At 36.2% G+C, this 14,284-nt stretch overlaps 1 protein-coding gene across 3 annotated transcripts in view; it reads right to left on the reverse strand.

Annotated features, from left to right (window-relative positions):
• The window catches only part of LOC141349013 (ras association domain-containing protein 7-like), a 51,815-nt gene extending 38,035 nt beyond the window's left edge, over positions 1-13,780 (reverse strand). The window contains exon 1 of one of the 3 annotated variants that reach the window (XM_073868878.1): positions 13,641-13,780. The gene's annotated coding sequence lies outside the window, so the exon portion shown is untranslated. Of the gene's footprint in view, positions 1-8,261; positions 8,388-13,640 lie in introns of those variants that run through there. The other 2 variants (XM_073868877.1, XM_073868879.1) reach the window with 2 other exon arrangements.
• Positions 13,781-14,284: the final 504 nt, after the last annotated feature.

The following is a 14,284-nucleotide window of genomic DNA, read 5'->3' on the forward strand; positions in this document are numbered from 1 at the left end:
AATTCATACGACCACATACGTACATTTTTGTACGATTTGCCTTCGCCGCTTAACTCATTCCTCGTTTCACAAAAGTTTCACAAAATGCCTCCAGGAAAATTTACTTCTGTAAATATAAACATACAATATATCAAATGAAAGAACAGCCCCTTTACTTTCAAACAAACATTAAACAAAACGGGGGAAAAAAATTTCATCCTATCTTCATTTGCAACCTCTCAAATATGGATAGGTTTCTTCAAAAAAACTAAATTTTGAGCAAAAAGCTGAAATAATTGCATTTTTGTAAAGGTCCAGAATGATAATCAAAACATACACGGAGTTTAAAATGTTGTTGAATTAGTTGATGCTTCAGTTATTTATAAATTAGGTAAGAGCGCCACTTAGTGGATAATAGTGGAATTATAAATTACCGCAAAACTCGTCAGGAAAGCGTCATTGGCACGGAATTTTTTTCTCTTAATTGACGAAATAACTCGTCAATGTCGGGGAAAGAGTTAATCCTGGCCTCAGGCCATTTAGAAATACTGCGTTTGTTGTCAGAATTCGCTAAATGCCACTTCGATTTGTTGGCAGAAGCCATTCAAGTCACAATGAAATTTAAATAAAAAACTTACCATTTTTGAATTATGGCAATTCATGCGTATTTTACGTGGTGGCTAATTCATATTAATTCATACGACCACATGCGTACATTTTTGTACGATTTGCCTTCGCTGCTCATTTCACAAAAGTTTCACAAAATGCCTCCAGGAAAATGTGCTGCTGTATATATAAACATACAATATATCAAATGAAAGAACAGCCCCTTTACTTTCAAACAAACATTAAACACAACGGGGAAAAAAAGTTTCATCCTATCTTCATTTGCAACCTCTCAAATATGGATAGGTTTCTTCAAAAAAACTAAATTTTGAGCAAAAAGCTGAAATAATTGCATTTTTGTAAAGGTCCAGAATGATAATCAAAACATACACGGAGTTTAAAATGTTGTTGAATTAGTTGATGCTTCAGTTATTTATAAATTAAGTAAGAGCGCCACTTAGTGGATAATAGCGGAATTATAAATTACCGCAAAACTTGTCAGGAGAGCGTCATTGGCAGGGAAATGTTTTCTCTTAATTGACGAAATAACTCGTCAATGGCGGGGAAAGAGTTAATCCTGGCCTCAGGCCATTCAGAAATAGCGCTTTTGTTGTCAGAATTTGCCTAAACGCCACATTGATTTCTTGGCAGAATCCATTCAAGTCATTTTAATTAATTTTAATTAAAATCTTAATTTTTTTTAATATTGTGGTATTTTACAAATGAATTATCTGTGAGCTTAATTATTTTTAAAAAATTAATGTGCCCTCATTATCATTAATTAAAAATGCTAATCTCCTCCCCTCCTCGTAACGATATCTTTTTACTTCCGGTCACGACAAATGGCGAAAGGGCGGAGACGGGAAAAATATTGCAGTGATTAAAAAAGCAACATGCCCCAACTTCCAACGATTCAATAATTTCTCAAAGGACAAATTCAAGTCCCGCATTACCTTTTTCAGAAGCCGTTTTACTTAGATATAGACGCTTTCATCGGACGCACGTGATACACGTCTGGATCCGAACTTTACTTACGGTTTCGTTTTTTTAATGGTCTGACTAGTAGGGCTGTCACAATGATTAATAATCGTCTCATCGCAATTGTTTGACCTCATCGCGATGATTTCAGATCACCGCAATGATTGCACATCTCTCTAAAAACACAAGGGGGAGCTGCAGCGCCTGTATTAACGAGACAGTATCTGATAGCGCTCTTATTTTTCAGACACTTTATTGTGTTTATTTCTTATAAAGAATTTTCAGTTCTTTTAAAGTACTTCTAAATATGTGTTATGTGTATTAATATTTACTGCCAGGTAAACCTTACAAAATATTTAATTTAAGTAATCACAACAATGTGTAAAAATTATTTCATGAACAAAAAAAATTGAGATGTCAAAGCAATAAAACAGGCAATTAATCGTCACAATTGTTAGACAATTAACCGTCAGCCAAATTTCATAATCGTGACAGCCCTACTGACTAGTTGCTAAACTGATCTCTTGAACAAATGCCTTGTCGAAAATAACAAATGTTTTGGTTTCCTATGTAATCTATGTGTTGTTTTTTTGCTTGTTATATAAATAAGCTACGTTTAAAGTACGTTGTGGTTATTTATTATTAGCTGAGTTTTTATTATTATTTCCGTTTTTTCTGCATCTGAGCTCTTCATATCTTTTTCATAAATAATAAAATTAAAATTTATCACCGCTTAGAGCAAAAGTTTAAAGATATGTTTATACAAACAAGCAAAAAAGCGCTCATCTTTCAGGTATCACGTTTCGCAAAAAGTATTTAGCAATAAAAATACGACTTTGAAAACGCTGCCAAAGATTTAAAAGCAGAAACAAGCAAAAGCCCACAGACATATTCAGCAGTTAAATAAGCTGATTTCAACATTATCACTCTAAACAACCACCGGTTGACTTTTTTCCCAAAAACAATGACTCAACGTGTGTTCATTCTTAACAGATGAGTTCACCACTTTCTAACTGGTAATCTGATGCGTCAACGCAAAAGTGTATCATTGAGGTAATAAGTTATGAGATGACACGGCTTTGCTATTTTTGGTTTGTGGAAATGAACCAAACAATGGTGTGAAAAACCTAATCAGTCTGAACTTGTCAAGTCTGTAAAGCTTAGTTTGTAAAGTGTACAAAGCAAAACCATAAGTTATGTGCCAGTTTAGGAACCTGAAGTGTGAGCAACATCTATAAGGCTTGCTTGTTAAAAGACTTCAAGAACATTAAGGTCTCCAGCGGGAACCAAAACAAATTGCAGGGGTTTTATGGGCGGGTCAGTTGTTATTCTTTCTAACAAAAGCTTTCTGAAGCATAGGAAGTGAGGTATGAAAAAATCACCTGTCATGTGCCTGGGGGTCATCGGTCATGAGAAACAAAGAGCTTGGGAACTCATCTTTCAAAGGCTGAATCCCCCCTCCCCTGTTCCCGCTTACCCAAGCTCTCTCGTCTGACAGATATCCAAACATAAAGAACAAAGATGCTTTCAAAACCTTCGCTTTTATCAATCCACCCCATCAAAGAGGTTCAGGCAGCACAATGCAAACAACGAAGAGATTTTTTTTGTTCAATTTCAAATGTATTTGAATAACAGAAAACAACCTTGAATCAAAAAAACTTGTAGAACCCGATACTCCAAAGGTTTCAAACCGTATCCAACAGATGTTGCTGAAATGTAGCCAGCATATCAGCATATCTTCTCTATGAATAAGGCACTGTTAAGTGTTTTTTTTTAACCAGCGTAGGTGGATAAGTGATCAGGTTTGTGTAAATGACAATGTTGGATGGATTCCAGACTGGAAATAATTCCCAGTGGGCATCGACTCAACCGGAATTTCGGGATTGTTCAAGACTCAATACTAAACAATGACAATATAGTGTGATTGTTCCAAAAATACATTTTATAGGAATGTCATTGTATTTCAATAAAATGGCAAACCATGCAGCAAGATAATGTTCAACTTTGCCAGTGAAAAAAAAGTATGTTCGATGATTGCCATGAAGCATATGAAGCATACCCGGATTATTTTGCTATCCCATAGGGTCTTGGGAGCTGATCTGATGAGCCATTTGCAGAGTTGAAGAATAAACCACATTCTTACATTTTTGTAAGATTTGTGATGTTGGGGTTAGGAGTGGGGGTTTCGTTTTTGTTTTTTTATGATAATCATTTGGTTTTGTACAAATTCATATGAATTAGCCAACTCGTAAAAAACACCATAGGCTGAAAAAAAGCCAGGTAGCTTCTTTTTATTTTAAGAGCTATAATAACCAAAGTTGTTCCTCTGGTGTAAATATAGCCCACTTGTTTAACAGCACCTGAGTCAATTATTTTCAGAGTTGTTGTTAGTATGTCACAGGTCAATGAACACATGGGTCAAAGGACAATGCCACCAGGGAAGACATGCACACCCTAAAGAATACAGTTTTTAAACACACTTCCCGTGTGTTTTTTCATTTTGTAGAAAACATATACTTGTGCTGTGTTTCTTTCAAATAAATGCCACTTGCAAATATTACAAATTTAAATGTATTGTATAATGCAGGTGTCTCCAATCTCCAATCTTTTTGTGAGCAAGGACACAGTTTTGTTTTACTTGTTTATTTTATTTTATTTGTTGATATGTTTTATCATTGTTTAAAATAAATATTTTAGTTTGTACCTTTTGCATATCGTTAATATTTAGTAATACACAATTACACACCAAAGGAAATGTAAAATCGTGAATCGGACACTCTTTAAAACAAAATTTACAAAAATTTACTTAAAAAGCAAAAATATTTGTCTTTATTCCAGAGAAATCTAACAAAATTGATTAAAACAATAAAAAAAGTGTTTGGGTAAGAAAAATAATCTTGTTTTTCCTTTTGAATTAGATTATTTTTCTTGCACTATTGCCAGGGGACACCAGTTTTATGACCTCTTATAAAATACATTAATTTTTCCTAAATTCTCAGGAAAATATGGCTACTAAGCAACATACACTCACCTAAAGGATTATTAGGAACACCTGTTAAATTTCTCATTCATGCAATTATCTAATCATCCAATCACAAGGCAGTTGCGTCAATGCATTTAGGGGTGTGGTCCTGGTTAAGACAGTCTCCTGAACTCCAAACTGAATGTCAGAATGGGAAAGAATGGTGATTTAAGCAATTTTGGGCGTGGCATGGTTGTTGGTGCCAGACGGGCCGGTCTGAGTATTTCACAATCTGCTCAGTTACTGGGATTTTCACGCACAACCATTTCTAGGGTTTACAAAGAATGGTGTGAAAAGGGAAAAACATCCAATATGCGGCAGTCCTGTGGACGAAAATGCCTTGTTGATGTTAGAGGTCAGAGGAGAATGAGCCGACTGATTCAAGCTGATAGAAGAGCAACTTTGACTGAAATAACCACTCGTTACATCTGAGGTATGCAGCAAAGCATTTGTGAAGCCACAACATGTACAACCTTGAGGCGGATGGGCTACAACAGCAGAAGACCCCACCGGGTACCACTCATATCCACTACAAAGAGGAAAAAGAGGCTACAATTTGCATGAGCTCACCAAAATTGGACAGTTGAAGACTGGAAAAATGTGCCTGGTCTGATGAGTCTCGATTTCTGTTGAGACATTCAGATGGTAGAGTCAGAATTTGGGGTGAGAACAGAATAAGAACATGGATCCATCATGCCTTGTTACCACTGTGCAGGCTGATTGGCACAATTTAGGCCCCTTAGTGCCATTTGGGCATTGTTTAATAGGGGTGGCACAATTAATCGATTGTGCGATGCATCGCGATGCGGGGGTGGACGATTCTGCATCGATGCAGTAATAACCCATAATCGATTATAGCCTGCTGACGTCATTCGTCGCGTACAGGTATGTGGCGGTAGAAAAAATGGCAGAGGGTTGTGAGACACGAGTAATAAAAAATGCATCAGGTATCTTAAAAGCCAATGTCTGGGCTCACTTCGGCTTCTATGAACATGCTGGTAAGCACAAACTGGACAAGACACACGCTGTGTGTAAAGCCTGCCATGCACAAATAAAAAATGTAGGCAATACAACTAATTTAAGAAACCACGTTAACCGTTTTCACCCCGAGCTGCTAAAGAATGCAAGTGTTGATAATGCTTTAATTGACAGTTTTATGCACTTTTAGTTTTTCCTAATGTTTTAGTTTTAAATGCTGCTGTTGTTTGTCAGACCAAGTTTGTCTTGTTTCCTATTAAGTAGTATACTTTAGTATACTTCTTGAAGAAAACAAAATAAAAAGGAGTTCACATACTGTATCTGACTTCTTACATTCATCAATATAAATGTAGCAATGTGCAGTAATAAAAAAAAGGATGCAATGCATCGTGATGCATCATGATGCATCGTAACATCGAATTGGATCGAATCGTTAACTTAATAATCGGAATCGAATCGAGGAACCAGTGAAGATTCACACCTCTATTGTTTAAATGCCACGGCCTACCTGAGCATTGTTTCTGACCATGTCCATTGCTTTATGACCACCATGTACCCATCCTCTGATGACTACTACTAGCAGGATAATGCACCATGTCACAAAGCTCAAATCATTTCAAATTGGTTTCTTGAACATGACAATGTGTTCACTAAAATGACCCCCACAGTCACCAGATCTCAACCCAATAGAGCATCCCACGAATCTCCATCAACTGCAAGATGCTATATTATCAATATGGGCCAACATTTCTAAAGAATGCATTCAGCACTTTGTTGAATCAATGCCACAGAATTAAGGCAGTTCTTAAGGCGAAAGGGGGTCAAACACAGTATTATTATGGTGTTCCTAATAATCCTTTAGGTAAGTGTATATAACTTAATGTATAACTTAATGTTTGTTTAATTAAAATTCTAAAGTTTAAATTGTATTATGTCATGAATTTTGTTTGGGGGGGGGCACATGCCGAAAAGTTTTAGAACCACTGCCCTATTGGCAACCAGCTACTTCTTCTTTTAAGCGAAAACCTCACAAAACTTTGTTCAATTTCTCTGAAAGCAAGACTTAAGATCGTGTATCATTTTCTTATGTTAAGTGTTTTTACTTTACGCTTCATTTGTAAAGATTAATTAACTACATTAGTAGTTGGACTAACAATGGACAATACTTCTACCACATTGATTCATCTTAAAGGAATATTCCATTTTCTTAAAAGAAAAATCCAGATAATTTACTCACCACCATGTCATCCAAAATGTTGATGTCTTTCTTTGTTTAGTCGAGAAGAAATTATTTTTTTTGAGGAAAACATTGGAGGAATTTTCTCATTTTAATGGACTTTAATGGACACCAACACTTAACACTTAACTCAACACATAACAGTTTTTTTCAACGGAGTTTCAAAGGACTATAAACGATCACAAACAAGGTATAAGGGTCTTATCTAGCAAAACGATTGTCATTTTTGACAAGAAAAATAAAAAAATATGCTCTTTTAAACCACAACTTCTCGTCTAGATCCGGTCCAGCGCGACCTAACGTAAATGCGTAGTGACGTAGAGAGGTCACGTGTTACATATATAAAACGCACATTTGCGGACCATTGTAAACAATAAACTGACACAAAGACATTAATTAGTATCACTTGACATACAACAACGTCGAAACGGTTCTCTTTCTCAACACTTGTAAACACTGGGGCGGAGCTTCGCGTTCGTCTTCAGTGACCTCTTGACGTCATGACGCATTGCGTGGGGTCACGCTGGCGCATCACGACCGGATCTAGACAAGAAGTTGTGCTCCAAAAGTGTATATTTGTTATTTTTATTGTCAAAAATGACAATCGTTTTGCTAAATAAGACCCTTATGCCTCGCTTGGGATCGTTTATAGTCCTTTGATACTTTATTGAAAAAAACTGTTACGTGTTGAGTTACGTATTAATTGTTGGTGTCTATTAAAGTCCATTAAAATAAGAAAAATCCTGGAATATTTTCCTCAAAAAACATAATTTCTTCTCGACTGAACAAAGAAAGACATCAACATTTTGGATGACATGGTGGTGAGTAAATTATCTGGATTTTTCTTTTAAGAAAATGGAATATTCCTTTAATTATGTTTATTTTAACATTTGCTATACTTTTTTATCTGCTATCAATAAACTAACATGAACAAACACTAAACAACTGTACAGGCATTAACTAACATCCAAAATATTGAAACGTGCTGTTAAAATAAATTGTTAGTTCATGTAAGGATTAACTTATGTTATGAATTAAACATGACCTAAAATCGTATTGGACAACTCTAAAAGACAAGAAAAACTATGCAGATATTTGGATGAGGAATAACTGGACTGCAACAAAAAATAAGAAATAAAGAAAAGATATTCGCCATACAATTGTAATTCCCCACCAGTAAGACCCTACAAAAAAGAGCCCATTTAGTAATGTTGTCTTTAAGTGTGCACCTGTTGAATTCACAATGCGATTACTATTGTAACACCAAAAATTGCCAAGTACTCCTAGAATTGGTCATTAGTAAAGACAGCATTTTATAGCCTTAAATGCATCAATTGTCAAGTTAAGTTTAAAAGCCTGCATCTAGTTTTTGTCTGGCACCTCTTTCATCAACTTTCTTTCCATCAACATTTCACAGAAAACATTTATGCTATATACAACAACAAAAATTAGCTTACTCACCTACAAATCTATCTTTAAAAAGCGTAAGACTCGATTGAAAGCGAGAGACGGTTGAGGTTTCTGGGAGCCACCTGATTAACTGCGAGAGTCCGTGTGAAATATCAGGAGGGGCCAAGCAGACAATCTGAAGTGGTGCCGCCATTCCGTTACCTAGGAGACCGATGCTCTTTTAAAGAAACCGACCAATGGGAGCGCCGCAATTGTGCTGGGACAAAAGTCACATGACCAGTGTTTGAACAACACAAAAAATGATGAGTGGGACCGGGGTGGGTACGAGTTGTCAGGGTGTTTGGGGGTGGAATGGGCCCTTCAGAGAGTCACAAAAGATTTGTGAGGGACAACCTTTATGCTTCTGACCAATCCAACTCTAAAGAGCTTTAAAAAAAACTATGATTGTGGTTGATTTTGTTTCTAATTTAAAAAAAACTAATATATATATATATATAAATATAAAAGAACTAAATAATAATATTAATAATAAATATATTATATTTATGTTATATTCTTCTTTATAAACACCATAGATGCAAAACAAGAAGGTACAAAATACACATCCGATCTGTAGACAACATGAACTATTATTTTGTGTTATTGTTTTGAGTTTCAAATGATTTCATGATGTTATTTCACAAAGATAAAATGATACACAATGAAAGCGGTGACTGTGATGTAATCATTGAGTAATACTGCAGTACATAAACCCTCGTGTAGTGTGAGACAAATGTGTTGAATTGCCAGTCAATTGTGAAAATAGATCCATTTGGCTTTGATTGATCTGTCTGCGACAGAAATGCTGATACAGAAAGTGCAACCTTAAAGATTTCGAGAAGAACAGGGTGGACAGATTTAGACAGATCCTATTGATTTATGCATTGGAGATTTGCATGAAGAGGACAGAGCTAAGTGTTAATCTGTTTTTAAAGGAACAGTTCACTCAAAATGAAAAATGTGTCATTGTTTACTTACTTCCATCTCTTTTCAAACCTGTACAGGGCTCAACATAAAGGACTGCCTGGTGGCATGAGAGACGTTCGGGACAGTAAAAAGTATTGTCACTTGCCCGATCGGGCCAGTGCTTCACCCTCAGTCACCCTCAGTCAAAATACATTTTCTTCAGTGTATATTATTTAACATCTTGGAAGCAGACATTTACTTGGGTAAAACACGATGAAAAAAACAATATTTTTGCAAAATTTGCTGTCAGTTTACAGGTAAAGCAGAAAAGTTGGGAGCCTTTTTTCATTGAAACATGTCGGTTTTATATGTATACAATTATATTTGACTTTTGAATTATTATTTTTAAATATGTGACACTGACATTATTGGAGCCAGTGAAAATTTTGGCAGGGCAAGTGAAAACCTTTTGCGTTGAGCCCTGCTGTATGAATGTCTTTATTTATGAAAGACAAAAGTGGATCTATGCAGACTGTCAGATATGTCCAGCTCTTTTCTACACCACATAATTGGATAGAGACGGAGATTGTTGAGCTACAAAAAGCCTATAAAAGCAAAATATAAGTAGCCCATATGACTTTTCTATTATATCTGTAGTTTTATATCTTGGGCTGGCCATAGTAAAAAAAAGATTTGTTGGTTTAACTTAATAAGGTAACTTAAGTGTTCGTGCTGCGTTAAAATTATAAAAAATAAGTTAATTTAACTTAAAGACACACCATGCAGTTATTTTACCTTAATATAACAGCTTCAAAGTCATTTCGATGGTAAACGACGTCATAGTATGGCGAATCATCCCCCTGTTGAAGCTCGGGAAGGACGCCGCTGCCAGAACCAGCAATGCAAGCTTGAGAGAACCGCCCCTGACAAATCTCGCGAGAATCACGACTTGCTTTACGGCAACGACGTCACACACGTTAGGCTTGTTCGACTTCGTGCAGCGCATGCAAGAACCGGCAGTCGGATGACGTAAAAGTACCGCGAGAATGATCCGAGACGGCACTTTGACGTCATCCGGCTGTCGGTTCCTGCAGCGCTGCATGAAGTCAAACAAGCCTATAACAACAACTGCACGCGCGCATTTGAGACGTGATGCTCGATGAGGGAAACAGCTAAGAAAACCCGTTCGGAAGAGAGTAGAAAGCGAAAAAGAGAATCTGACCGAGTTAGGAACCGGACAAGAGTCCCACTCGGTCAGGTTTTTTCTCGTTGGCGTGAGCTAATAGACAGCCCTGGATGCAAAAGGGATGCTGATCTGGCGATCTTGTTGATGGACAAGTAAGTAAATCTCTTATTTGTAAATTTGTTTGCGGTCTATGTTGTATGTGGTTGCGCTTGCTTGTAGTGTGTATTTTTTTACTAAGCTGTTCATTCATCTAGTGTTGATAATTACACCAGTAAAATAACTTCAACAAGGGTCTAGCTAGCTTACGATCATAAGAGCATTTAGCAGACCTGCTAACAAACACTCGTTTCTCTTACATGATTTTTTTTTGGCCATCTAAACTCAAGTGTTGTGTTGTGATGTGTACGTAGTCATTTGTCTAATTTCGATTTCTTATGGCCAACGAATAACGGCCAATGTTATGAAATAATGCAACGTATACAATTAACTTTGTCAATGCATTTTGTAATGTTTACATTACTATTAAAAAACAAATACAATTATAGAGTAGACATAACGTTAGACTATAGACTGTTTACTTGTGATTAAGCTGCAATCTTGTAAAAACGTAATAAGCCAGCAAACGTGGTAGGCTACTTTATTATTATATGCCTACTCTACACTTGGCATAAACTTCTTATTATCCTATTACCATCATCTGTAGTTTAGTAGACATGCAGTAGCCTAATATTTGTATGAAATTGTGAAACATTCCCTGGTCATTATCTTCGGAGTCCATCTCACGCCCAACACTATCCTTACAGGTACGTACAGAGTGGGCGTGCGAAATTACGACAGTTGCAAGTTTTCCCCAGTGACTCTAGGGGTCGCTGTTTGACAAAAACGTCAAACTGCATGGAATGCCTTTAAATATTAACTAATTCCCTGCCAGCATTTTTTTCTTTTTTTATGTTGGCCGCCAGCCTTTTTTTGTGATTTTCACATAATGCCTTTTCAGGACAATTTTCTTCTATAAATGGCTGCGCATGTGAGAAGTAAATGCAACATTTTTTAACTTTCTGCTAAGATATATGACTTTTTGCTACGAAAATGCGGGGATTATAAAATCATGCAAGCCACGCATATTTTGCGAGTGGAAATCTGCAATTTATGTGGCGAAAGTGCATGGTATTTAAAAATTGCGGCCCTGATTGGCTGATTATGCATTGAATCATGCGATCGCATAATCGTGTTTTTCTGGAGGGACTGAATAATAGAGGAATTACAGATTACCGTAAAAACTTTTCAGGAAAGCGTCATTGGCAGGTAAATGTTTTCTCTTAACTCTTTCACCGCCAGCGATTTTAAAAAAAGTTGCCAGCCAGCGCCAGCGTTTTTCATGATTTTCACCAAAGTTTAATGCCTTCCAGAAAATGTTCTTCTTTGAATATATAAACATACAATATACCAAATGAAAGAACAGACCCTCTGCTTTCAAAAAAAAAAAACGTTTCTTCCTACCTTCAGTGGTTCTTTTGTAATCAGCTTTTGAATATGGGTAGGTTTCTGCAAAAACCACATTTTGAGCAAAAAGCTGAGATAATTCCATTTTTGTGACAGACTTTTCTTAAAGATCCCATTCAGAGCGATCTTTAAAACAGACACGGACATGCAGCTGCTTGCCATAGGGCAATACTTCTGTGTTTAAAAAGTTGCAGAAGGGCGCCACCTGGTGGATAATAGCGGTATTGCGGAAAGACGGAAAATCTCGTCATTGGCGGGGAAGCGTTTTCTCTTAATTAACGAGATATCTCGTCAATGCCGGGGAAAGAGTTAATTGACGAGATAACTCATCAATGGCAAGAAAAGAGTTAAAAATATCAGTCGACTCAACATTTTACACAACGTTACCTAATATTTTTAAGTTGAATTAACTAAATTTTTTAAGGCAGCTTGGTTTATGAACATCATCTATCTTTCTTTGTCTTTTTTGGAGCTTCATCTCCAGTCCCTATTCACCTTTACTGCATAAACAAGAAAGAAAGTCATACAGGTTTAGAATGACATGACGATGAAGAATTTTAATTTTTGAGTGAACTATTTAACAGGAACATTTTATCGACAAATATCTCTTAAAAAAACATCTCCTATTCCCTTTAACTTTCATATGGCTCTGTAAACAGAAACCAATTTGATAAGGCAACGATTTCACTTATTTATTTTGCAATAGACTTCCATTAAACAGACATGAATTGATAGTATAAATATAATGCAGTCCAAAAACCAAGTAATCCAAAAATCAAAGCTGTTTGAAGGGTAATTTCCTAAATATTTCTCTCATGGGAAACGCAAAGTGCACTCAAAAGGCACAGTTATATGTGTGTGTGTAATGTGAAGGGGATGCCTGTGAAGAAGTATGCGCTATCTCCAGCTGGTACATAAGCCCTTTTTGTTCTTGTCTATCTTCTAGCAGCTGGACAGATGACTCACTGTGAGCTTTTGCAGGAGGGAAACTATTTGATTCCCATATCAACCCTCAGATTACAGAAAGGCTTCACCCAGAAAAAAAGAAGTGGAGGAGAAGAGAATACGAGGGCAGAAATAAAATGAAATTTTACTATTCAATTAAAAACATATTTTTTGCATCTATCATCTGCTGAATACAAGCTGCTCAACTGACATGACACAAAGCATCACATCACAACTCCAGCTATATGCTGTTATCATTACCAGACATTAGCTTTATGACAGTGATGGCCTATTTGTATGCACATATAGCAGACATATGACATCAGGTCATATTGCCTTACCTAAATATCTGACACATACATAAGTTACAGATAATCACAAAATTTTAATGCATTAGTAAATGTGTATTTCACTAAAAGTTTATAGATCAGATCTGCATAATGCATACTTATAAATGAAACACATGCATGTGATGAATTAGTTACTGCAAAACTCAAGTTGTGTCAACTCATTGTTTACAAATTAGAACGTCTTTAATTTATAACCCAAAAGAGTGTTTCAACAACTATGGCATGTTTTAAAGTGCATAAATGTCAAAGCAGGTGGCGTCTGTAAATAAACAATTGATGCTAAAGCGTTTCTCATAAGCAACTTCACTTTTCTGCGATATATTATTGACTTTATAACAACTAGTGTCAGTGTGAAGTCAGTTTTCCTCAACGTCTCGGATTAAGCTGTAGTTTATTCGTTGTGTTTGTAAACATAACATTGCTAGGCATTATATACATAACTTAACTCATATGCAGCATAAATCGAATATAAATCTGTTGTAACTGAAGATAAACACTTACCACTAAAGCTCTTCATCATTTCTCTTCCTCCACGGTGTCAAAAATATTACGCTGAACATCTACACACCACGCGAGCGACGCGACAATCCCCGAACGCTTCAATCCCTGACGTCGTCATTCATTTCTTCCAATCAACGGCTTTGTTTATGCGAACGTCTATGGTGCGTTAGATGAAATGCTCTGTTTTTTGGGGAATCATTAATCAACATGTGTGACTTCAAAAATGCCCTAAACACAAATGTCTGTTGATTTTTATTTGTATAACAAATTTAAACAAAACGTGAAATAACTTAAAACCACGGTTTTAGCGGTAACAACATAAACAAACGCTTTTGCGGAACAAACGTAACTTCCGGTAAACTCCGCCAAGAATCAATAACAATAAAGTCCTTTAAAGGTGCAGTGTGTAATTTTTAGAAAGATCTCTTGACAGAAATGCAAAATTATACAAAACTATATTATCAGGGGTGTGTAAAGACCTTTCATATTGAACCGTTATGTTTTTATTACCTTAGAATGAGAAATTTTTATCTACATACACCGAGGGTCCCCTTACGTGGAAGTCGCCATTTTGTGCCGCCATGTTTCAACAGAAGCAAACTTTTTTTAGTAATTTGTCTCCGACGATGACATGTTTTTCCGTT

This window comes from Misgurnus anguillicaudatus, chromosome 6 (genome assembly GCF_027580225.2).
Source record: "Misgurnus anguillicaudatus chromosome 6, ASM2758022v2, whole genome shotgun sequence".
NCBI lineage: Eukaryota > Metazoa > Chordata > Actinopteri > Cypriniformes > Cobitidae > Misgurnus > Misgurnus anguillicaudatus.